A 25178-nucleotide genomic window follows, 5' to 3' on the forward strand; every position below is an offset into this window, starting at 1 on the left:
TAGCTATGTAATTATTTCCTTTTTTCCACTCCTCTTTTATTATATGTTTATTGAGTTTTATTCAGTGATCTGTTAATCTCAAGCTCTTCACTAGACCTGGAGGTCAACTGACATTCTCTGAAAAATTTCAGTGTTTGATATCAAAATGGAAGATTGCCATTTGAATGTATATTAATTTAAATAATACCAACTAATCTAAATATCTGTATATCTGTTCTAATTCCTTCTGTAATATATTTCACCAAATATCAGTTAAGAGATAAACTTATGTTCTATCATATATTGCCTAGAAAAATGAATGACAGAATGATGATAAAGTCAAGATTATACATATGAGAAGTACCATGGGTATCTTAATTAAGCAATATTCATATCTGGTCAAAATCAATTCTGTACATGGCTAATTCTTAGGCACTGGATCCTGGCTTTAAAAATGTGCCAGTCACAAGTAACAAAATCATCCTCAGTGACATTCTGATATTTCATCACAGATGAGGAGCGTCTTTTAAGTATTAATAGATGTGCTATTAGGTGCAAACAGTGGTAGAAACCTAACTAACTTTTCCACCTACATTCCCATTCTTTTATGTACCTGTTAAGATCTGCACAGTAAGTGAATTTAAAAATTAATGCAAAACGGATGGGACAATATAGACTCGCATGTTATAGATGGTCATGTTCATTTGTATGCTTGCAATGTTTGCAGCAGTTATTATTCAAATAGTCTTTTAAAACAGCAGTTAGATATAAATTATCAGTGAGACCATATAAATATGTAGAAATAAACCATTGTATCAATCCAATCTTTGAAGATATACATCTGTCTTTCCTAAGCCATGTCTTTCAATTGCACCCTTCTCGGAAGTCCAAGAATTAATGCAAAGCAGCCAGTGACTGAATTCCACCCACACAGCCAGTAATATAATAGCTCTCCTTAATACTAGGTGCAAATTTAGGTTCAACTGAAAAAAAAAAAAAAAAAGTTTATCTCATATCTTGCAGTCCACAATAATATAAACCTACAATCTTTAATAAACACTACCAGACTGCAAAAATATACTTCAGCTATCTGTTCAGTTAAAGATAAAAATCAGATCTTGAATGAGTTCCTATCAGCTAGATACTTTTGAAAAGGCCTAGTAAAGCCTATCCTATGGAATCCCTGCGAATTACATGAGGGTGTTTCTGAGAGGTGGGGGATTTTTGTAGCCAGACATATGCAGTCTAAATTACTAAATTCTTCATCAAATCTTAATTAAATATGTAGTAGGGACACTGCTGGTTTTCCACACGGTGTTTTTTGGACCATCAAAGATTGAGGTAGCGGGAACTGCAATTTTTCTGTTGTCTAGCTAAGCTATGAAATGAAGCCCAGTAATCAATGGAAAGGAAGCCATGAAGATGATGGAAAATTAAGTTTCAGCTCCTACCTCTAAGAAGATGAAAATTTCATCAAGTATTGTCCAGGACAATACATGAGGCTAAAGGTTATTTGGCTTGGTGTTTCTTCTGCTAATGCAGGTCTCCTTTGTAGGGACTATTTACTTATATGGTCATTGAGTCAGAAGAAAAAATAACATTACAAGTCAGTAACGTAGTTGGCCCATATTTGGAGTAAGCCAAAGGCTGAGTAGTGTACAGAGGAACTGGGGCTGCAGGGAAGGAAGGAAGGAAGGAAGGAAGGAAGGAAGGAAGGAAGGAAGGAAGGAAGGAAGGAAGGAAGGAAGGAAGGAAGGAAGGAAGGAAGGAAGGAAGGAAGGAAGGAAGGAAGGAAGGAAGGAAGGAAGGAAGGAAGGAAGGAAGGAAGGAAGGAAGGAAGGAAGGAAGGAAGGAAGGAAGGAAGGAAGGAAGGAAGGAAGGAAGGAAGGAAGGAAGGAAGGAAGGAAGGAAGGAAGGAAGGAAGGAAGGAAGGAAGGAAGGAAGGAAGGAGGGAAGGAAGGAAGGAAGGAGGGAAGGAAGGAGGGAAGGAAGGAGGGAAGGAAGGAGGGAAGGAGGGAAGGAGGGAAGGAAGGAAGGAAGGAAGGAAGGAAGGAAGGAAGGAAGGAAGGAAGGAAGGAAGGAAGGAAGGAAGGAAGGAAGGAAGGAAATGTAGACTCACTCCGCATAATTCACACGGAATAAAACATTTCCAGAAGAAAAGATCAAAATCAGTCTACTGAGAATGCGTGAGATCATAAGAAAATTCTTTTATGAAAACAAAGATATGGGTTAATCCTCCTGCAGAGAGATGTAAGGGTAACACACCATATTTTTCAGTAAGGGACTGATAACACTGCGGTATTGGTAAAAGTGTTTTGGAGATACTTCTCTCCTCTGATACTATATTCCTTGACATTCACTTTAATGCTTTTCAGTTCAATCTATTTTGCTGGTACTAAAGTAGTGATCTGCAGAACTTATTCATTTTTTCAAGCTGATAGGTTTGGCACATTCGACCTGGCCTGAATGAAGCCAATCTGTGGATTAATTTTTTGGACTACTGGGGTAAAAACAAACAAACAAAAAAAACCACAAACACCAATAAAAAACAAAACAAAACAAAACCTCAAACAACAAACAACCAAACAGAAAAACTCCAGAAAAAATTCTACAGACAACACAATGCAAGCATGTCTGAGAGGCATTTCTTCCATACTGGTGGGTTATGCTAACTGTTACTAGAACTGGAAAACAAAATGCTGGGAGATTAAATGGGAAACAATATAAAAAGCAATAATCACTGAAAGCCTCTGCATACTCTTATAAGTTTCAACCACCAGTATAAAATTGGCCATATGTGACATCAAGATGATACTTAAAAAAACACTTGATTGACAAACTGGAGGGAAAAAAATCTACAATTAGTAAAGTTATAGATGTCTGCTTCTGAAAACAGATGGTAATCCTGCAAATGTATGTTTTCATAGAAGAGTTATACATTTAATATTTTCCTTTACACAAAAATACCAATTAACTGGATTCTTGCTCTCCAATAAATTACAAATCCATCCTAAAAAGTGGAGTTGGTAAACCCACTCAAAAATGCCTTCAAAAGCAAAGTCAACAACTTAAACAATATTTCATAGGTACAAGTAATAATTGGACATCTTCACTATCATGACACTGAAGCAAACCAAAACAGGTGTAGCTTCACCCCAACTATTAGCTCCTGATAATAAAGTGGGTGCGGAAAACACATTATTTTACCTTTACAAAAATTCCACCTGCTTCTTCATGGAAACCTTTGGGTCTCATCCATAATGTAGAAGAGGGATTTAAATTCAGCCTGAGGTAAGGAGGTTTTGAAAAGTGAAGTTATAAGCTCAGGAGAGGCACGTAACAGTTTAAGATTGTAATAATGAACTATTCCACCTGCCCAAAGTAATCCCGATCCCAAGACTGATCCTATATTTCTCCCATAATGCAGTTTTTCCCTATGTTCCAATCCACATATTGGGAGAAGAAAGAGACTGTCTCACCTATACTCTCCAAAGGCAGTACTAAAGGAGGGTAAACTGGAGAGAGGAGGATCTGTGTGGCAGCAGAATGGGAGGATGGACAGCAAGGAGCTGCTGTTGGGCATGACTGAAAGTGGTGATTTGTGTTGGAAGCCTCGGATTGACTGATGAGGATGACTTGAACTGAGAACTGAGCGCCAGGGCAACAGGACTACTGCTTGAAAGCAAAAAAGGGTACAAAAGAACCACAGTACCAGGGACTGAGTGAGAGACTGAAATACAGAAATCATCTGCATACCTGGACTCACTGGGACCTCAGTTGATATGAAAATACTTTGTTCAAGGACTTGAAGTTAAACAGAACTAGAAAAGAGTCAGGAATGATCGTGAGTCTGGAAAGGTTCAACATCAGATGAAGATACCTGAGTGGTTTAGGGAGGGAGGGATTAGAGAAGGGGAGAATTTAAAGAAATACAGAGTGCTGAGGAAGAAATTGCAGAGAAAGAAATGCAGCAAGGACCACCAGCCTGCAGCCAAGATTATCTGGGCAAAGAGACCTGGGTCAAGGATATTAGCTCTGAAGGAGAAAAGAAGAGGAAAGAACCAGTAACAAGGCAAACTTAACCAGGCTGTAGAGAACAAACCAGAAGACTAAAACCTTCAGACTAGCTCTTCTCCACAGTCTGGAACCAAATCCTAACTTCCAAATCTTGCTGTTCCACTGAAGCTGGAAAACACAAAGGAACCAAGTGTCTTAATTCCACTTACTGAGCCACAGAGATAGTTGAAGCCTGGTACTTCAAAGAGTGTGAGTGTCTTCCTTCAAACAGCAATGTTCTCTGCTGTGGATGTAAGCATTCTGACCCCATTTATGCCTCCGTGAGGATATTAGCAAGTTGCCAAATGATGACGTTTCTAGTCTAATCACCCTGCTAAGAAAACTCTAGCATGAGTTAATCATACACACAACATCTTATATTAAGAAAATTTTACTAAATCCAACATTAAAAATAATAAAATTAAGACTATTGGTGTAAATCGATATTAAAATCAAGAGTCAATAGAGAATGAAAGGTATTTTTAGAAGCTAGGAAGAAGGGCACTTAAAGGCCTGAAAGTAGTCAGGATTCACAACTTATAACAATAAATTCACACATGGCTGACTGCATACAACACATCTTCAGTATCTGCCTTTATTCAACTTTCACAGTAAATATGATATATTCTAAAGTGGGCTCTTGAGGGCTAGTAACTAGTGACATCTATGATTAATGTTATATGAGGGGACAGATCCTATATAGGTCAGTGCTTCAACCTATCCTAATTTTCTGTTTCTACAACAATGAATTTTGAAGAAAATGCTTTGTTTTCAACAGTAAAGATTAAACTTTACTTGTATCCACTGTAAAGCAATTTAATTTCAAAACACAGGATTTCACCTTACCTATCAAGAAAGAAGATTCATAATTTTATTAAATTATACCAGGGGGAAGAAAAGAACAGATAAAAGATTTTCCTTTTGGTGTGACAAACACAGTAGTATTGTGCGACTGAAATTCCACAAAATTGAAACCTAGAAATTTTCTAAACTATACATACACAAGAACAAAATAGGCTCATTTTAAATAACATATCATACAATTAAGATCAAATAAAAATATAAATTAAATATACAATATCAATTAAATACACAATTTATTGTAACCACCTCTCTCTAGGTCATCAGCTACTACAAAACAGCTGAAGTTATCCTGCAGTGTACTGCAAACTCCACACTTGTTCCATTAGCTGAATCTAATTATAAAAGAAACAAACAAACAAATGAAAACAAACAAAAAACAATGACAAAAAACTGTCTACCATTATTCTGGCTTTAAGTTAGAAGTACAAGACACTATAATATCATTTAAAAAAAATATACACAGTTTATGTATTAATCAAAAGAGTAGGAGATTGATACTGGATTTGTAACAGGTCTCAGTAGATCAACCAGGACCAATGCTATGGCAGTTGCATTTCTGTCATTAAGTGCTCGTCACAACAAAGAGTATTTTGAAATACCACTGATTCTTTCCCACAGAGTCAGTAGCAGATGAGCATCATGTTTTACAACAACTAGTCTTGAGACTGTTCTGGGTTTGTTACATCAGAGATTTCAATTAAAATTGTAAATACCACTAATAAATCCTACAACAAATTAGCAGCTTCCTGAAGTTATTACACAATGCACGCTTATGTTTCTGAGTTTTAATTTTACTAGGTAGGCTCATAAACACCAAAAAAAGATTATGGTGGTGTTTACAGTCACACAGACAAAAATAGACAGATGTCAATCTAAATTTCTTGAAGTGATTTAAGCTAAATATGGTTCAATCACATTTAATAGCAAAACCAGTTATTATCACCAGAACCATTTGTAAAAAAGGTTCAAAAAAACAAACACATGTGAAGCAATAGTAAATTTCCACTTTTCATCAGAAGTGTCTGCTGGTTTATAAAACAAGTAAATCCAACTAGAAAAAAAAAAAAAAAAGACTGAAGGTGTTTTGTTTTGTTTTTTTAAATGAAAAGAACTGGCTTTCTTCTTGTATCATCTTCCACTGAGAATAAAACAATCCCTTAATTGCAGTGAGACATTCTTTAGTTTTTGACGAAGCCCCGCAAAGCAGCTGAACCACACGCACCACCTTCTGAATAGTTTTGTTACAGGCTTTGTATCATATGCTGACCAAGCCCAGTTTTGCTCCAGTTTATGAAATGTGACAAGACCACAGTTATAGTTGATCTATGCCGCAGGCTATTCATGTTGTCTACTCAGATGGTAAGTCATAATGCGTTGAGTCCAGACACTGTACCTTCTTTGTTTTCTTTCATTTATTTTACTGAAATTTTATAACAACAGAGACAGAGGCAAGACTAAATTTATGGCATTGTTTCTCCCAGCTACGAATAAGCACCAAACCATGAGGGTGTATTCAGAAGCCTCTCCTGTGATGTCCTAGACCTGCAGAGACAGTGAGTGTTGTTGATTTTGGCTTTTTCACTGAATGATCACTGAAGTGAGGAGCATGTAATAATGCACACATACTTTTATTGCATTTTTTTCTGAGCAATATTTTTGGGCGGTTTTAAAACGTATTGGTACTGGCAAACACTTCTTACAGGATTCTCTTAGAAACTGTCAGCATTTCAGCATTTTCCAGCTTTATTCAAAGCACTATCAACTGTAGTAGAAACTGAATAGAGTTCAGTTACTGATACAGCCTGGAGTTTACCAGACTTCCAGAGGACATCACTGAGCACCAAGGAACTTCAGAAATTAGCAAATTATGTAGATAGTGTTTAATCTTGAAAACAGAAACAGAACCACTCCTCAGCTGGATTGATCTCAAAATGTTTTACAAGTCACATGTACAATAACATGAGAATAATAAATAGAAAATTACAGTCTTCCAAGCTAAATAGAAGTTGAGAACAATTGTTCTGATTTTAATTTAATCAAACTTGCAAATTCAATCAACTGAAAAATAAGATAGTTCATAAATACAAGGTGGATAAATGTTAGAAAGGGAAAGACAATACATTTGTTTGCTCCTATGGGACAGAGAGAGAGAGTAAGAGAGACACAAGTAATTTATTGTTTGTGCAGCATGGAAAGGTTATCCTGGGGTGGCAAAAAATATAATGTGCCATAAAACCAATGTCTCTGTTGAGTCCATGGTTTTTAGTGCCCAGTAGAGTTATGAATTTTAGTTCCAGAATTATCTTTTGAAGGTATTTTGTATGTTTCCCTTGAGCAGCAAGGTGGAGAGGTCAGAAATGAACTGGCTGTTCTGGATTAAAGCAAATGTGACATAGCTATGCAAGCTGGAATACAAAACTCAATAAGGCTTGTATAGCTGTTCTACTTCAAGTTTGTCATTAATTGCCAAGAGTGTTCAACCCCAAAAACAAAACTAATGCAAAGCCCCCGCTTAAGCCATTTTCAGCTGTTAGAATAGTGTGAAATAACCTTAAACCAGTATTAAATGATAGCTGAAAATTATTTAACTATGATGGTGACAGGGCATTTATAGAAAATGGAAAACCTATATCTGGTATTATGTACTCACTTCTCTCTGCTCTGACAAAATTGAGAGAAAACCCGGAAGAAGTCTTGAGACAACCTTTTACCTAACATAATGAACTCCTGACATTGTTCTAGAGCACTTCCAGCATCCATATTAACCTCAGAGTCATAAACTATGAGGAATGGCTCAGAACTCTTGGTTTAGAAGAACACTTTCCCAGTGTATGCAGAGGCATAACCACTTCAAACATGTTGAAACAACAGTTTGAGGGCTCCAAGATTTCTTCACTGAAGTACCACAAACACCAGTTGTGCTCAGGAGGCACTCCAAGCTGAAGTCCTCCAAAAGATCCTTTGGGGTTTTTTGAGAGAGTAAATTCCAGCTGCCAAACCATATCTCAGACGTTATACTGTAGAGGTTTTACCACTCACTAGGTGTTTATCTCACACTTAAAACTGCCCAAATTATGCTATCACTCAATGGATGATATAATAGATAAATTAAGTGTTCTAAATTACACAGGCTGACATGTTCACTTCCGTGTGCTTCATAGCTAGTCAGTAATAAGGCTGCAAAACTTCTTAAGAAAAGGATACAGATATTTGAGAGTAGTACCAAAGGGGAGAAACAGCTTCTCCCCTGACTGTGCTCCTTCAAGAAATGAGAACAAGAAACAAAATTGAAAAAGGTGGTTCCAGACAAATTAATGTTACACATTTAATATATGTAAAATACATCTAAAATTCTGTATATGTATGAAAAAAGAAATACAATAAACAGGAGACATAGTGGAATGGTACAAACAAGGATTACAGTAACAATGAGAAAACATTTAAATGACTGAGTCACACGTTAATTGCGGGGAAAAATTTAATGAAATATAACAAGGGCAAGTCTAGAGTCTTGTATCTGGGTAGGAACAACCCTAGCTTCCATTATAAATTGGGGAACGACCTGTTAGAGAGCAGCACGGGGCAAAGGGACCTGGGGGTCCTGGTGGACAACAGGATGACCATGAGCCAGCACTGTGCCCTTGTGGCCAGGAAGGCCAATGGCATCCTGGGCTGTATTAGAAGGGGGGTGGTCAGTAGGTCGAGAGAGGTTCTCCTGTCCCTCTACTATGCCCTGGTGAGACCACTTCTGGAATATTGTGTCCAGTTCTGGGCCCCTCAGTTCCAGAAGGACAGGGAACTGCTGGAGAGAGTCCAGCGCAGAGCAACAAAGATGATTAAGGGAGTGGAGCATCTCCCTTATGAGGAAAGGCTGAGGGAGCTGGGTCTCTTTAGTTTGGAGAAGAGGAGACTGAGGGGTGACCTTATTAATGTTTACAAATATATAAAGGGTGAGTGTCACGAGGATGGAGCCAGGCTCTTCTCCATGACAACCAACGGTAGAACAAGGGGTAATGGGGGTTCAAACTGGAACACAAGAGGTTCCACTTAAATTTGAGAAGAAACTTCTTCTCAGTGAGGGTAACAGAACACTGGAACAGGCTGCCCAGGGGGGATTGTGGAGTCTCCTATTCTGGAGACATTCAAAACCCGCCTGGACACATTCCTGTGCAACCTCATCTAGGTGTTCCTGCTCCGGCAGGGGGATTGGACTAGACGATCTTTTGAGGTCCGTTCCAATCCCTAACATTCTGTGATTCTGTGATTCATGAGAGACTTAACTATCACATCTAAAGGTACATTTTCATGAAGCCCAGCAGTCATAATACCCCGTCTAACATGAACAACTTAATTCTTTTGCTATTAGACCAACAAATTCCTATCCAGCCCTCCAAAATGTGAGCTAATCCAAAGTCTCTTTCAAGGTTTTGGTTTAAAAGTCAACCATATATTTCTAGAATACCTTTCCCTCAGCGTCAACCGATATCTGGTCTTTATAGTAAAACTCAATAAACTCAGAGCCAGCTTAACTAGTTGGAGTTGCAAATGACTTTTAATACTTTTTAAAAAAAAAAAAAAAAACAACTCAGAAATACCTCTTTCATGTCAATGCTCCTGGTAGTATGATACATAAGAGTAAGAGCAACAAATGATTTCTACATTTTAGTTTTGGGCATTCATTGTCACTGTCAAGTCACTTGTTGGCATTCAGTTTTATTAAAAGATAGTCCATCTATTATACAATTTTTCTTCCCTTATGGGAAAAACAACAGACACTTCAATTAACACCAAAACAGAACTTTCAAGACGACTAACACAACAATATACTCCCACACAGCTACCCAATAAAAAAATCTGGAGCAGCTCTTAAAACATTTATTTCTTTTCATTCCACCACCAAGGTGAAAGTAATCAATCATTCCACACCGTTCTGTGTATATGCCCCATGCCTGGAAACACTCAAGGCCAGGCTCAACAGGGCTCTGAGCAACCTGATCTAGATGAAGATGTCCCTGCTCATTGCAGGGGGTTGGACTAGATGAACTTTGAAGGTCCCTTCCAACCCAAACTATTCTATACCTTCCACAAAAAAAGGCTGTGTGATATTGTAGAAATTGTGTTAAACTTCATAATTTATTGAGGAGCCTTTGCAGCATGCAAAAAGAATCAGTTATTATTTTGAGAATTTCTGAATTTATGAAAAGCAGAAAGCATTGATTGTTAGTTAAAAACAAACAAACAAACAAACCAGTAAGAAAAACACCAAACTTACAGTAGCATCACCATCACTATGAGGAATGTCATCTCATTGGACACTCCATGGAAGACACTATTTTACATTTAATGAGCTATCCTAAGGCTAATAAAGAACCTGTTCTAACTAGTTGGTCAAAACCAAAGATATTTAAACATATTGCACTAAAGCATAACTCACATCTGTTTTGATCAATAAACAAGGATTCTATATACGGAATACTTGAAAATGGGATTGTAAAAGATCAGAAAGGTGAGGATCATCCTGAAGCTTCTGCAGGATATTAGGTGACTATTTCGTGCATAAACTTAATTATTTGTATCATAATTTACAATATGGACTACATGATATAATCAAAAATCAGAATGTGAATAATGAAACACGGATGTAAACTCATTCTTCTTTCCATACAAAATGGAAGGGAAAAAAGTCTCTTAAAAATAAACTGCTCTTTTTTTGGAAAAGATTGTAAAACAGAATTAGTAGCTCAGAATGTTAGGCTGTCTGATACACGCTAGCAAATAGTTTGTCAAGCCCTTCTCCTAATAGGTTTACTATTATTAAGTAAACAAGGGACGAAGATTATTACAAATGGAAACTATCTGATATACAACTTTTTAGCATCTATTTAATTTATAGGAGCAAAGCAATTTTTTCTACAAAGTTTACTATCATGACAAAGAAAATTCTAGCCAGAGAAGAACTGGTTTTTTGTAACAATTAAAAAAAAAAGGAAAAACAGCTTTCATTTTCTTTATATAGATTCATTACTACAGATCATTCTCCTGAGAAATATTCTATACAGTCTCAAAGGACACCAAAATCTGAATCTTGCCTAAGAGTCAGGAAGAGCTGGAAGTGCTTCAAAATCACCTTTAGTTCAACAGTTATTTTTACAGTCAATTAAACAGTGGAACTGATGGACTCTGAGAATGCCATATGCTGCCCTCTGTCGAAAAGATGATCATTATGACTTGAGGTCTTAAGGCTGGAAGGACTGACAGAAGGGAAAAATAAGTGGAGGATCCTCTGATTTCAGAGACATGGATAATTCCTTTAGGGAGAACAGAGATTAAACGCTCACCTGGGTAAAGAAAAATTTCACAGAACATATGGTGTATATGTATAAATTATCTTGACAGGAACATGAAGTCAGCAAATTGGTTATTAGAAATAAAACTATTGAGAATTACATTGATTATATTCATAAATGACTTTAGAATGGCTACCTGTCAAGCAGTTTAGATCTAACGTGTAACTTACTTTAAGGACATTGTCATAGAATGAGGGGAGTCTTTCAGAGTGAAAAATATAAAAATTATCCTGTCCATACTGTGCTTATTGATTGGTACATATAAATGTAGATGTATATATTTCAAAGTCACTATAAGAAAGTTAGCAATAATGCTGCTGTTAAATAAATAATAAAGTGTTTAGACTCACTTTGGAATACTTTTCACTTTCACAGAGTCCTACATCTTAAATAAAAAAAAAAAAAAAGAAGAAAAAGAAAAAAGAAAGAAATAAAAAGGAGACATACTGGGCATTTTTCTAATGCTTACTGTATCACAGGTATACAAAAGGCAGCAAGCATTAAAGAAACGGGCAGACTGTACGTTACATCAATTATCTTTTTATATTTCATGGAGCAACAGTCTGAGGATGGTATAATTGAACTTATCAACTAATAGTCTACAGTTTTAACTGAAAGAAAAGAGAAAGATGCTTAAATGTAATTGTTTCAGTAATATTTTCTTCTAAGAAATAACATAGTCACCATTCCTTCTAATGCAACACAGTATTCCTGCACTATAGTACCATATAGCAACAATAACAAAATTAAATGGTATCTCGGTGACAGTACAATCACATTTCTACTTTTATCTGCAAAACAAAATGTACCACTAGAATAATGTATAAAAAATGAAGACTGAAGTACTGTTATGGACCATGTTTCACAGGATTTTATAGAAACAGTTGTCCGTTTAGCCTAGATTTCCCCTGCTAAACCACTTTGTTATTATGACTGTATACATGAACTTTTTTTCTGAATATTGTCATCTCACTGGCACCATACATACTCAGTTGTATGGCACTGGAGGTATAATACAGAGCAGAAATTCACATGTATGTTATTATTCCCTGGGATGATTGCCATAGCAGAATCAGTGCTGTGCATTTTGAAGTGAAGTAATAGAGTGTACAATGGTGAAATTTCTGTTTAAATGATACACTTGATGCCTATTTCCCACAGATGACAGGTATTAACTGGTGTTCACTATCAGCATCCTAGTATGTGATTTATCTTCACCCTATCCCTACCTTCATATACCCAACAGTATAGAAAGTGTTAGATTTCTATTAATGCTTTCTGATAAAATGTCATTTTCTGTTATGTTTTGATAATCAGGAATATTGTTTAATTTTCATGCATAATACTGTAATTTAAGAGGATTCTACTACATGACAATCAAGGAAAAAAAATGTTGATGGATTACCAGCAGCCATGTTTAGAATACTGTCAGGTTTGATCATCCTCAGTGATACAGACTTGCTCAGACATAATGTTAACATCTATAACTAGGAGTTTTTACTTATATTATCAAGGGATCATACTTTATATTAACCCAGAAACCAAGCTATTGTTGTTGGACAAGTTAATTGTAAAGAATAGTGCATATAAATGTGAGCTTCAGGGGGAAGAACGTCATCATAAATCATGCAACAGCAGGAACTACATAAAATACTCTGGATATTGCCGTGTTACCTATAGCCATAAATATCTTAGTAGAGGGATGGAAATGAAAATAGGTGAAAGAAGACGGGTTTAAGCCATTTTTGTGCCCTACATCTGATGGCTCCAACAAAATTTCCAGTATTCATTACAATAGTTGCATGACTGCCTTCATTTATAGATGGCTTCTCAGGAGTCAGGTGAAGCAGAGAATAACTATGGACCTCCGATCTGCTTCAGCTTTGCAGAGGTTCAGGAAACCAAGGGATGGGCACTCATTCATTCCAGAAAACTGCATACTAGGCAAGCTTTTGTTAATCAAAATCTTGAATGGGATTATCTATCCAAAACTTGATATAGTTAAAATTATCACAGTTTGGGCACTTATTTGGAGCTGCATTTGATCAAAATATAAATTCTACCATAGTTCAACTAACAGCATCTATTGACAATCATCTGTATTTTTGTGTACATACATTGTTATAGATAACTTACTCCCCACATTGAAAATGTGCTATCATGTAATTAGGGAACTGTTGAAATAAAGGTTGTAAGATAAAAAGCAGGCTTCCCAAACTGAAATCTGAAGGCAGATTTATTTTTTTTTTCTTAGTGGAAAGAATGGCATATTACGGTGAGGTTAAAACCAGTTTGCAGTTGGATAGTAAGTCTGTGACATCCAGAGGTGTCACGGGATGGCCTGGCTCTCAGGTGCAGGAGGACAGTGACCAGTCAGGGCCAATGCCAGCAAGAAGCCAGCACTAGCAGGTTGAGAGACCCTCAGTGACTCAAGGAAGAGCAGGATAACAGTCCAAAGGAAAACTCTGCCATTTGGGGGGAAACTAAACACCAGAAGCTCCAAGGCAGCTTTCCCTGAGATCTTCTCAGTACCAGCTACTGGCTCAGATGGAGCGCCAGTCTCCACACGAGCCTGAATAAATGACATCAGGAAGATGGACGTTAAGAGCTGGTGGCAGACAGAACCTGTACAAGAGAACTTTGTCCAAAGGCAAAACAGAATTAGACTGCTTGCACTTTAAAAACCTACTAGCTCCAAGAAAGTCAGCAAGGGTTGCATTCCTTGCAAGGGAAGCATCCAGGATAGTAGATCTTTTAAGAGCTGTTTCTTAAAAAAACTCTGCATAATAGTCTCTAAGTCTTCATAAAACCTCAAGATCTGAGATAGAAGAGTAAAATCCAAATAAAACAGTGAAGAACAGTCACAGTACAGTACAGAAAACAAAAGTGTTTCTATATAAATGCTGGAAGAGTAAAAATAAGCAGTTAAAAACACAGATTCAAAGAAGAAATTGACTTTATCGCTCTATCAGAAATTTTATGAGAGAAGATGAATCCATGAACACTAACACCAAAGTACATAGGAAAGACCAGTTGTGTTGGTGGAGTTTTATTAAAAGTTACAGAAGTTTTAGAGTTAAATCAGATAAACAAGTTATGTGAATCACAAACCCACACATGACCTGAGATTGAAAAGGTAGAAAATATTAATGGGAACACCTAGTGCATTAATATAACATTTAATTTTTAGTTCCTGTACATGATTAGAGCATCTAGTGACAAAGCTGCCAAAAGGTGAAGTAATTCTTGTCCTGACCATGACAGCACAAAGCATGGACTTCGCAGCATCATTTTCCAGGAGCTATGCTATGACACCAACCATCATATATTTAGTTTCCATAGCCTTGAAGAAACAAACAAATGAGTGAAAAGTTACTAATTTCAAAGCAGGAAACTATATAAAAATTATTATGGAAAGGAGACAAAATGAGACAACAAAAAGGGTAGAATACATGCATTAAGGAAACTAAAGGCCTTGCACTTAAGTGTCAGAGCCAATGAATACCACTATCAAAATGATGAAAAAGACCAAGAAAATGTTATGACTACTACAGTATAGTGAGGTAGACCAGTTGAATAATATAGGAAGTTATCTTTCAGAAAAAGAAGTGTTTCTTCCTTTTCCCTTCCTTCATCTGGGGAAGAAAAGGTAAGAGAGAGCATCTGTCTACTGTTTAGCCACTGGTTCACATCTAAATAGCAACACACACACAGACCAAAATCTGTACAAATCAGATCCAAAATGTACATCTTGAATACAGAACTATGGTTTGGTGGGCCAAACATAGCCAGTGACATTTCAGATATCTAGGCTATCCAAGACCTGGTGCTGACAGATATGAGACTAGGGGAAATCTGAGTCCTCATGGAGTGACAGCTGGAGGCTAGGCTGAATGTGGTAGGGCATTTCAAACAGCTCTAGACACCTATATTTTGGTTATTAAATCCTTCATTTTATGTTGAAAGAGGTGGCTCAGGTCTATAGAAGCCCAAAAGTCAATTATACCAATTTCCATTTATAAGAATTTGGTAGCCAGTAAACGTGCTTATTTTTTATGGCAAAGATTGTTTGTTGGTGCCTTAGTCAGTTGAAGAACCTCAGGTAATTAATGATCATTGTCAAAGCCCTGCTTATCACCGAACTATAGCAGCCGATTTTTTATAATGATTACATCCAAACTACATCCACATTGGACCATCCAGTTCTGCTGTGTACCACTTACTATGCTTATTTTTAAAATCCTGTTAGCATTTAATGCTTTTCCAAAGTTTATGTTTAGAACAGAGAAGTAGTTATTTGCCACAGATGAACATTACAACTTCAGATATCACAGTTTCCTTGATAAATTAATAGAATGCTAGTGGGATTTCATAAAAAAACATTCAAAACAGATTTATATCCACCAATCCGCAAGTAATTCCACCTCCTTGTACCTTTGAATAACAACACTGTGGTACTTCATGAAAATCCACTATTCTTTCCCAGAAATCCAGACTCATTTAATGCTCAGAACGAATCTGCTCTGATAGGAAACCATGATTGTAAGTAGAATTTTTATTTCATTTGCTGCAGCACCTGGAAATTGTGTAATAAACAACTGCACAATTGAAAAGAAGGTATCATGATCAAAACAGGTGATAGCTTCCTTGGGAATCTTGGATTGCTTCCTCCTGCTGCATGCCTTAATAACATTGATAAGGCACTTAAACCAAGCTTTTCTGAGGCATCATTAACTGTGCCCCACATATCCTGTTCCAACTTATTTCTTAAATATCTTTTGCAGAAATGCTGATAACATAGCTGCGAACATAATCCATAGGAGCTCTGTTTTCAACATACAGAAGTTAATATACAGCAACGTTAAATACTCTAAAAAACTGGGTTCTGTGTTTTTGCATATCCTGAATTATTTTATATGGATAATGCCATTCTCTTTCCTCCTTCATTTATCTAGAAGACTGTAAAAATAAAATAATTAAGATTATGAAGATTCAGATAGTGAGTGGCATGACAATCCAGTAATTCAGTCTTTGGAGCAAAAATGAGCAACACAGAAAGCAGAAGGTTACATGTCAAACAACAGGCCAACAAAGCTGAAATACAGTTGTAACTGAGACCTGTATTTAATATGTATACATTTAAAATAAATTGCACAGATTGTGGTCTGGGAATAAGTACTGGAATTCACTTAACTGTCAGGGAGTAAAGAGTTCAAGCCTGTCTGGTCAAGGAAAGATGTAGTAGATGGACAGGAAAAGGAGTTTGAAAAGAACATTCTGACAAAGAGGCAAAGTATGTGGCGAAACCTAAGACTAGCTGGGTAAACACTGGAAAAAAAGAAACAAGAGGATCGAGATAAACACTCATCCTATTTTAGTACTCATACTAGATCAGAAAGCTTCTGTCACATGGATGGTAGAGAGGGAAATCTGCTGAGAGGTCAGAAAAAGGTGAGACTGGAGAAAATTATGAATGACACTGGGAAATGGGAGAGGTGTTCATAGTAAGAACTGGAGTGGCTACACAGGAAATCAGGAACTATGTATGTAAAGCAGAAAGGAGACTTGACTTCAAGACAGGAAGCTTGCATGCACAAAGAGATCTGGTTCATGGGTCATGATGAGAAACAGGACATAATGGGAAGCCACAGGAGTGCATGAGGGATATAAAAAGTCTGGATGACACTGCGACAAGCAATCTCAAGCAAGATTATATGGGTGGAACAGGAGATGCCAGGGAAACTGAGATAGACTAGGCAGAAAAGTCCATGCCACACTGATGCACTTTCCTCCAAAGCCTGAAACCAAAACCAGGATTCTGGATGTTTTGTCCTCTGCTGTCCATAGATATCTGTGAAAACCTACTAGAAAGCATGTTCCTCTCTCACATTCATCTGTACAAGCAAATGAACCTCATCCTTCTCAGCTCTCAGTTTCAGCTTCTCAGCCTAAAACAAACTTCCAAAAAGAGTCTTTTTCACAATTAATTTCAATTTCATCCTTCAATTTCCAGTCAATTTCTCTCTCTTAAGTCTCAGTCTCAGCAGATGTTTTGTTTTCAACCTCAGGCCTACTCAAGCACTAGCAGCCATGCTGGGGCTAGCAATGGCCGGACTAAAAGGAATTGCACTGCAACTCACAATTCCAATGCCTCATTGCTATCCTGGCTCAGAACTGCACCAAGAAGGAAATTTATTCTGAGTCTGGATAATGCTCAGCAGCTTGGTAGGAATGGCACAGGTACTAGCAGGGATGAGACAACTGAACATCTGGGGCTGATGCCAAAGCTCTTGTTAGATACAGAAGACACAAAGGGAGGAAGTGTATTCAGTCACCATCTGTTACAATAACAAACAATGAGAGGATCAAGCATGCTCAATGATGACAGAGTATTAGCAATTAAGTTCCAGTAAGTCACTGCTGACTATACACACACTGAGCACACAAACCACGGTTTTTCAAAGGCCCATAACTGTTGAAGAAGGGGGATGGGGAAGGAGGAACCAGGTGTGTAGGCTTTGGGCAGAGACCTCTTCACCTGGGCAACCAAGTCATGTTCATGATGTAGAAGCTAGTCCCATGTCACAGCACAAGGGCAACGAACTATTTAAATGGAGAACAGCATCAATTTTTTTTCTTTTTTTTTTTTTTAATTTCTTTTCTCCATTCTCTGAAATGACTAGGCCTTTTTTAGCTGCAATGACCATAACAAGCTAGATGAGGCAGACACCAGCATGTAAAATTTTGCTTCAAATTCACAAACTTAGGCAAGTCATAAATAAGTGAAAGTAGGCCCTTAATACTACTGACTCTATATCCGTATCTCTGACATTCTTCCTTAGGAAATATTGTTTCTTTGCAAAGACTGAACTATTAGTAATTGGCATATGATTTTGGCTTTTAGAAAGGTTTTCTCACTACATAATAGCTTTATCTTAAGCACCATCCATTTTCTAACTTCACTTCAATGCCTGTGTGTACTATTGGCATAAGCTACAAGGAAGTTCTCAGATATGGCAGATTTGTACTTCAAAATAAGTTTAAAAGTCATTAAATCATAGTTTAAAATTATTGAAGGTCTACCTTTTAAAAACATGCTTAAGTATTCACTGTTCACCAAGAGAAAGAACATAAATGTGAGAATATTTTTTTAATAAATAGGAAATTCTAGTTTTTTAAATAGTAATCAGGAAAACTGAAAGAAACTTGCATCATAATTGTCTTGGTGGTCAAGATACTCCAAAGAGTGATTCTTTGCCCTAGTTAAGATAGGGAGTAAAAAGAGATATTCTGAAGTATACTGCTAACTCATGCATATACTCAGCTTTACACGAAACGCTTAAATATTCATGCTGGCAGACAGCAAAATCACTCTCTGTCCATGTGGTTAAACTATTTTTCTGGAGAATAGGAAATGTAAGTTTGTCTTTCCAGAGAAAGAAGAAAGAGAAGAAACTCAGCTAAGATCTCCCGTATCTGGGCTGAACGCTCTGAACACTGAACACTCACACACAGAATGGATATGGCAACACAACTATCATTATCACCAGCCTAGTCTTTCCTCTTCTTCCTCATTTCTTCTATTTTTCCTGAAGGCTGCTGTTTGGATAAGCCAATCCCAGTGATTTGCTTTAAGTAAACCAAAAGCAGAGACCCAAGACTGCATTTAAGTAAACCAAAAATGCAGTCTTAGTTCTCAGCTTTTTGAAAAGAAAACTTGTCCCAGAATTAGTGGCCTAAAAAGGACTAAGCACCAAGGAAGAATAGAACAATGCCCTCATCAAGACTTACTGTGTGTCTGCTCTAGTGTCACCAGAGGTGTCACTAGAGCTGCAAACTACAAACACCTAAAACCTTACAATACAAGCCGGAAAGTGAAGAACTCTTTGCAGTTTTGGATCATCTGGATAGCTCCAAACTTTTCTCAATCTCTGTCAAAAAAAGGAATGTGACATGGATGTATAAACAGTGGAATCTCAAGCAGGAAAAGAGACACTACTTAGCATTAGCTACTTCAGTATTTAAATAATGTGCCCAATATCGGCATCCACAAGTCAAAGTAATGCTGCTAAGTAGCTAAGTATTCACAATATAACCATCAAAGCACTCAAAAGTATGACTTAAAGTGAGACAATCAATAAATTTATCTCCTTAGTATAATGCGTAACTAGATTACAGTCTATAAACATATACATAGGAAGATAAATTTCATTTCATTCTCACAGACAGAGGCATAACAAGACCCAGGGGCCAGAAACTGAAGACAGACAAACTTAGAATTAACAGCATAATTAGCAATGAGGAGTACCTCGCTGAAAACTGTGGTAGATACTCCCATCCTTGAAGTATGCTTTTTAAAAAGCAAGGTAGAGCTTTTTAACTCAAGAAAGACATGACCTAGTTCAAATGGGAAGAAACTAAGGCAGCCATGAGGTCTCTGTTGTACAGTACGCCAGGCTAGATGATCACAGTACTCCCTTCTGGCTTTTTAATCCATGAAACTGTGTACATTTCCATTTCAATGAAACTGCATCTTTCAATGAGCATTTTTTAAAGGAACAGCTTTCCAGTGAGCAGTAGTTATGCCTTGAAGGCATAGCACTGTTTTGGGAGAGGCTTGTGAAAAACTTCTGGGTAGCACAATATGGTGTTACTCTGAATGGGGAAAGCATTCAGTTCTCTCTGAGCCAAAGCGGGGACCAAGTACAGTGTGCAGTAGAATCTGTTTCGTTTAACATATTAATTAGAAAATTAACTCTTTGCAGCATCACCCTGAATCAGTTTATGCATTCAGTCCCATGACCATTTAACGAATTTGGCACTGGCTTGGCATAACCTAATTTTAACTTGTTTTTGCTTACCAGCTACTTTCTCTTAAATCACTACAGAAAAGGGAGTCTAATGTAAAAGTGTTAGCACTGAAACATGTTTGGATCAGGATTTCTGATTTAGTTTCCCTTAAAAGAAATTTCATTTTTGTGCATCCAACTACTTTGAGACCCAAACAAGCATAAACCAGACACCATTGGGCAATTCACACAAAATATTTCTCATTGCACCAAGTCACTAGGGTAGACAGACTTCAGAGACTCTCTGGCCAGTCCACTGTTTTCCATGTGTTAAACCATCACTCCATAACATTACACAAAGAGCAAAATATTTTTTAAAAATCCAACTCACGGTAGGATTTTTAAGTTTTGAAGTCACTGATATTGACAGTTTGCAATAAATTCAACCTAACATGTTTTCAGTATGGAGCACAGAATGTTACTTATTCATATCTGTTTCATTTTCTTATAGTAGTTCAATTTCGTTAATATCTTCCTGTGATTTTTATTATCTCAATTCAGATGTGTAAGGAGTCAGTAAAAAAAAAAATAAAATAATTCTTACTGCTGACACACAGAAGTAAAACTGTAGATCCTTTACATGAAATTAATTTTTCTGCATGTAATACAATAAAATGGACAGACCTTCAAGTTCAATGACATAATATCAGCTTAAATGCAGGTTCCCAAGAAACAAAGATTTAAAACACAAGCATATCTTAAAGGCAGAGAAGATAATCAGAGTAGTATACTACATTTTGAAAAGATCTCATTATTTTGTGATTTAATCTCTGTCTGTAATATGTATGTGTGTGTGCGCGCTATAATCACATTTAACCTTGAGAAAATCCTGCATCTGGTACATGCTTTCAGCAGGGAGTCCTTAGACTAGTAAATTTAAAAAACAGATCTGACTTTATACTTGCTGTGATGCCAAAAATGGCTCATGCAATTATTTGTCTGCTTTTAGCTTAGTGCTTGCGAATAACTTCTTATACCAGCTTTTTGTTAATATTTTTCATCATCATGTCTGTAGAGGTCACTGTGATAGAAAGGGCAAATCATATAGAAAATATCTGTAGTCATGAATAAAGAGTTTAAAAATAATGCTATTTCTTTCTCATTGTTTCATCCACAATGTTACCTTCCACAGTCTGACCTCAAATGTGCAACAATACCTGACGAGAGCATAAGAATAGCAACAACCACATGTTTCTCCATAATTGCTGTTTGTCAGTCATTTCTTCAGCATTAACAACATTCCAGACAACTCAAGGTCAACTATATCTTATGCTAAGGGACAAAGCCCTTCTTATCAAAAGAAATGGGCAAGCCAACAAAACCCATTGCCAAATTCCAGAGGAGTGCTTGAATCTGGCTGGGGTTTGTGCCCATGACTATGGAAAGTAAAGCCACTGAGAATATCCTGGCAGCATAAGCTGGCAATCAAAGCAGCTGAAAATTTCACTAGTAGTATTTTCCCCTTTTATACAATCAACTCTGTGTATTTTAATACAGAGAGTTAAACTAGTGCCCTGAGATGACCTTCCCTATAAACCTGACCTTAAAAGTATTCTAGAGGATGTTTATATATAAACAATTCTCTATCTGTTTCTAGAGTGTATTAAAATGTATAAAATTACATGAAGTATATCACCAATTTTCCACCTTCAATATTACTAAGTTCACCACCGAAGCTAATAAGAATTATTAAGCTAAAAATTGATTAAAGAAGGTGATGTTACATGTTTTGTGTAAGACACTTACTAAGCACACAAGAATTGAAGTAGGTATTGTCTTAGTAGACATGCATGCAAAAGAATCAGAAGGAAACCAATTTAGACATAGCTTTACAAAGAAAGTAACCAGATATCATCAACCACAAAGACAGCAATAATATATCTTAGGGAGGTAAACGGTAATTAATGTTTGCCACTTCACCAAGTGGTAGATAAAACTGCAGGAAATATTCTATAGTTTGATTGCTCTTATAGGCATACAGGTAGAATATAGCTTTGTTCAAAGACAAATCTGCCATTAAAAAAATCCTTAGATTGTTTTTCATGAGAAAAACTGTTTCAAATTTAATACTGAACTATTCATCTTTACTGTTGAGTAGTAAAGGATGAGATTAATGTATTTCAATCTTTAGATGGAAGATTTTTAGAGAACTATGTAGAAGGTCTAATGCCTTGAAGCAATTGGCAAGAACATCAATTGACCTTATGCACCAATTGTTTCATCTTTTTTGGCACCAAAATTGTTTTTCTTCAGATCCACAATATGACCCCTGTCTCACTGCCAAAGCAGTCCTTGACATTAAGAAAAGAAATTCTGGTGGCAGCAGATTTTAGGGCATCAAAAATGACAGATTCAACATCATCAGCCTCGAGAGCAATGGACTATGCTGATGGAATTTTTCCCCAAAAAATTGTTCAACATCAGCCTAGTGTTATTCATAAAAACTGAGCAATGTTGCTTCTCTGTTGCTGAATGCCATGCAGACTGATTAATTCTAAAACTTGCAAAAAGTAATTGTTTTTTCTTAGCCAAAGAACAATCAGTTGCAAAGATGTATTTCTCAAAAGAAAGACATCAAGTAATGAAACCTGACATCACGGTAAACACACTATTATAAATATCCTATGAAGTTTTACAGAGAACGTTTAAGTGATAAGTGCTACAAACTCTGTTCAGTCCAAGCTCCACATTTAGAATTATGATGTGCATTAACCAATATTGTTTGGACTCCATACAACAGGTTTTAAGTCTTGTCATGATAATAATTCAGTCTCTAACTAACAACCAGATTAACTCTCAGTTCCCAGCCTCTTCCATGTATATTAAAAACCAAAACAAACCAAAACCAAAACCAAAAACACTCTGATGGGGGAAAACCTAGGTGTCAAGGTATCATTATATCTTAATAATGTAGCACAGTAAATGTGTAACATAAAAAATATGTTTGTTAAATTTATTGTGAAGTGACAGCCTGCCTAACAGAATCTCATTGTCCAGAGCTATTTGATCACATAATCACTAAAGGTCTTAATGTTATGTGTGAGGGAGTACAGATAAACACAAAATAGGAAGGATCAAAAAGATGACAAGACAAACAGGAGAGAAACAAGATTTACAGAGAACAAAGACTGAAACAACGTTACCTCTAAAATGTCTTGCTTGTATTAAATTTAATGCTTTGAAGTTTTGTTTATCTACATAGCACTCAGGGAAATACATGCCTATAACCCTACATATTTTGACTGTTTCTCATCTTTCTGTCACTTTTCTGCTTGGGTCCTCAGTTCACTGAAAACACATGCTTAATTTTAATGTGTATGCAGTTCCAATGAAGTCACAATGAGGTGTTTGGTATATAGGTGTGTTTTATATGTAGCCTCTCTGAAGAAATCATTTCATATCTTCACACAAATATCTGCTACAGTAAAGCAGTGATTTAGTGTGGGACATGCAGGCACTTATACGCATATCTTCGATACTTTAATAAAATAAACATAAGTAGTATATTTATGTTGCGCTGATAATTAAGTATAAAATTGAATACTTTCTCTAAAGGACAATTATTATGTTTTTGAACAGTTTCTTTCTATAGTGGAAAAATGGGATAATCCAAAAGACCAACCTTTGTTATATTTATGTTGAAGCTTCTATTAGAAAATTCCTTCAGGAACAGTTAACATAATGCCACTACACTAAAGTAAAAGGAGATACTTGCTCAGCAGGGTGTCAATACTGCAAGGATAATATAGATTTCTCCACATTGTCTTTTTCACCATTCTTTAAAAGTAAATTATACAACCATCTGAGAGCATACACAGTCCATTCAATATTTTAAATGGGAGGAATAGAAAAGTGGCCCCAAAAGTGTGATTGAGCCATGTGATGCAGGTGTGTGGATTGCACTAGTAAGCGCCAATAAGAAGTTTTAAAGTCCTTTCTAGTCTCCCTAGTAATTTTTTAAGCACAGTAAGGATGAACCAGGATTCTTTACTTAACTGTTCAGTCACAGTTACAGCATTAATTTCAACACACCTAAAGCTATAGGATTACATCTTTCACCTTCAAATGTTTTGCATTTACAAATTTATTCTACATCTAGGCTAAGAGGCCATGTGAGAGATGTATAAATCATCACTAAAAACATCCTGGTGCTCTTATTGTCTTGTATGTCAGCTGAGTACTAACAAAGAAGCCAACAATGAATTAAGTACTCATGCTTTTATTCATGATAGAATATTAAATTGTGGTGTGCTTAGAATATGTACAGCTGTATACCTCTCATTATTTAAACAGGTGCCAATGTTTTTTTTGAGACACTGAATTGAAACAATGCAAAATTTTGGGTTCCTAAGTATGTATTCTGTTTATCACATTGAAATACAAGATAGTTCTTAGTCTGTGCTTAAGAGGGGGCAATGCTACAGAAGTAACAATGAATTTAACCCCATCATGTGGTGACATCACAAATAAAGCTACACTGACTCATAGCAGTGATTAAATATTCTTGTTTTTACAGAAAATATGCATTGGAATTCAATTAAATTGGAATTTAATTTTCTCTAAAATAAACCTGACCAGAAGTATGAAGCAGATTTACTGCTTCTACAAGATTATTTTCAAAATGGATGTGAAGAACTCGATTCTCCTCTCAGCAATGCTCTACTAAGACGGTAGGTAGAAAACAGATATACCTTGGAATACATCACATCAAACTTTTGGTATGTATGACATGAGCTAGTTTTCTTCTGCTTATTTACTCCAAATGAAACATTAAAAGATATTTCTTCTATAACCTAAATAACATTACATCACTACAAAAAAAAAAAAAAAGTTACAGAGCCCTTTATTGCCAGTGCTTGTTATCCAAAATTATTTAGAAATATATGATCAGAAATAGTGAGTTAAATCGAACATGTATTAACTTTAGCTGAATTTACAGAATAACAGTATATTTCAGGTTGGCAGAGACCCTTGGACATCATCTGGTCCAACCCCCCTGCTCAAGCAAGGCTACCTAGAGCTGGTTGCTCAGGTCTATGTCCAGATGAGTTTTGAGTATCTTCAAGGATGGAGACTCCACCAG

General features: G+C 36.4%; 1 long non-coding RNA gene across 6 annotated transcripts in view; it reads right to left on the reverse strand.

Annotated features, from left to right (window-relative positions):
- LOC136100401 (uncharacterized) overlaps positions 1-25178 on the reverse strand; it is a 201910-nt gene that overhangs the window by 156755 nt on the left and 19977 nt on the right. The gene's annotated exons all lie outside the window — the stretch shown is intronic.

The sequence above is a fragment of the Patagioenas fasciata genome, chromosome 3 (genome assembly GCF_037038585.1).
Source record: "Patagioenas fasciata isolate bPatFas1 chromosome 3, bPatFas1.hap1, whole genome shotgun sequence".
Classification (NCBI taxonomy): Eukaryota; Metazoa; Chordata; class Aves; order Columbiformes; family Columbidae; genus Patagioenas; species Patagioenas fasciata.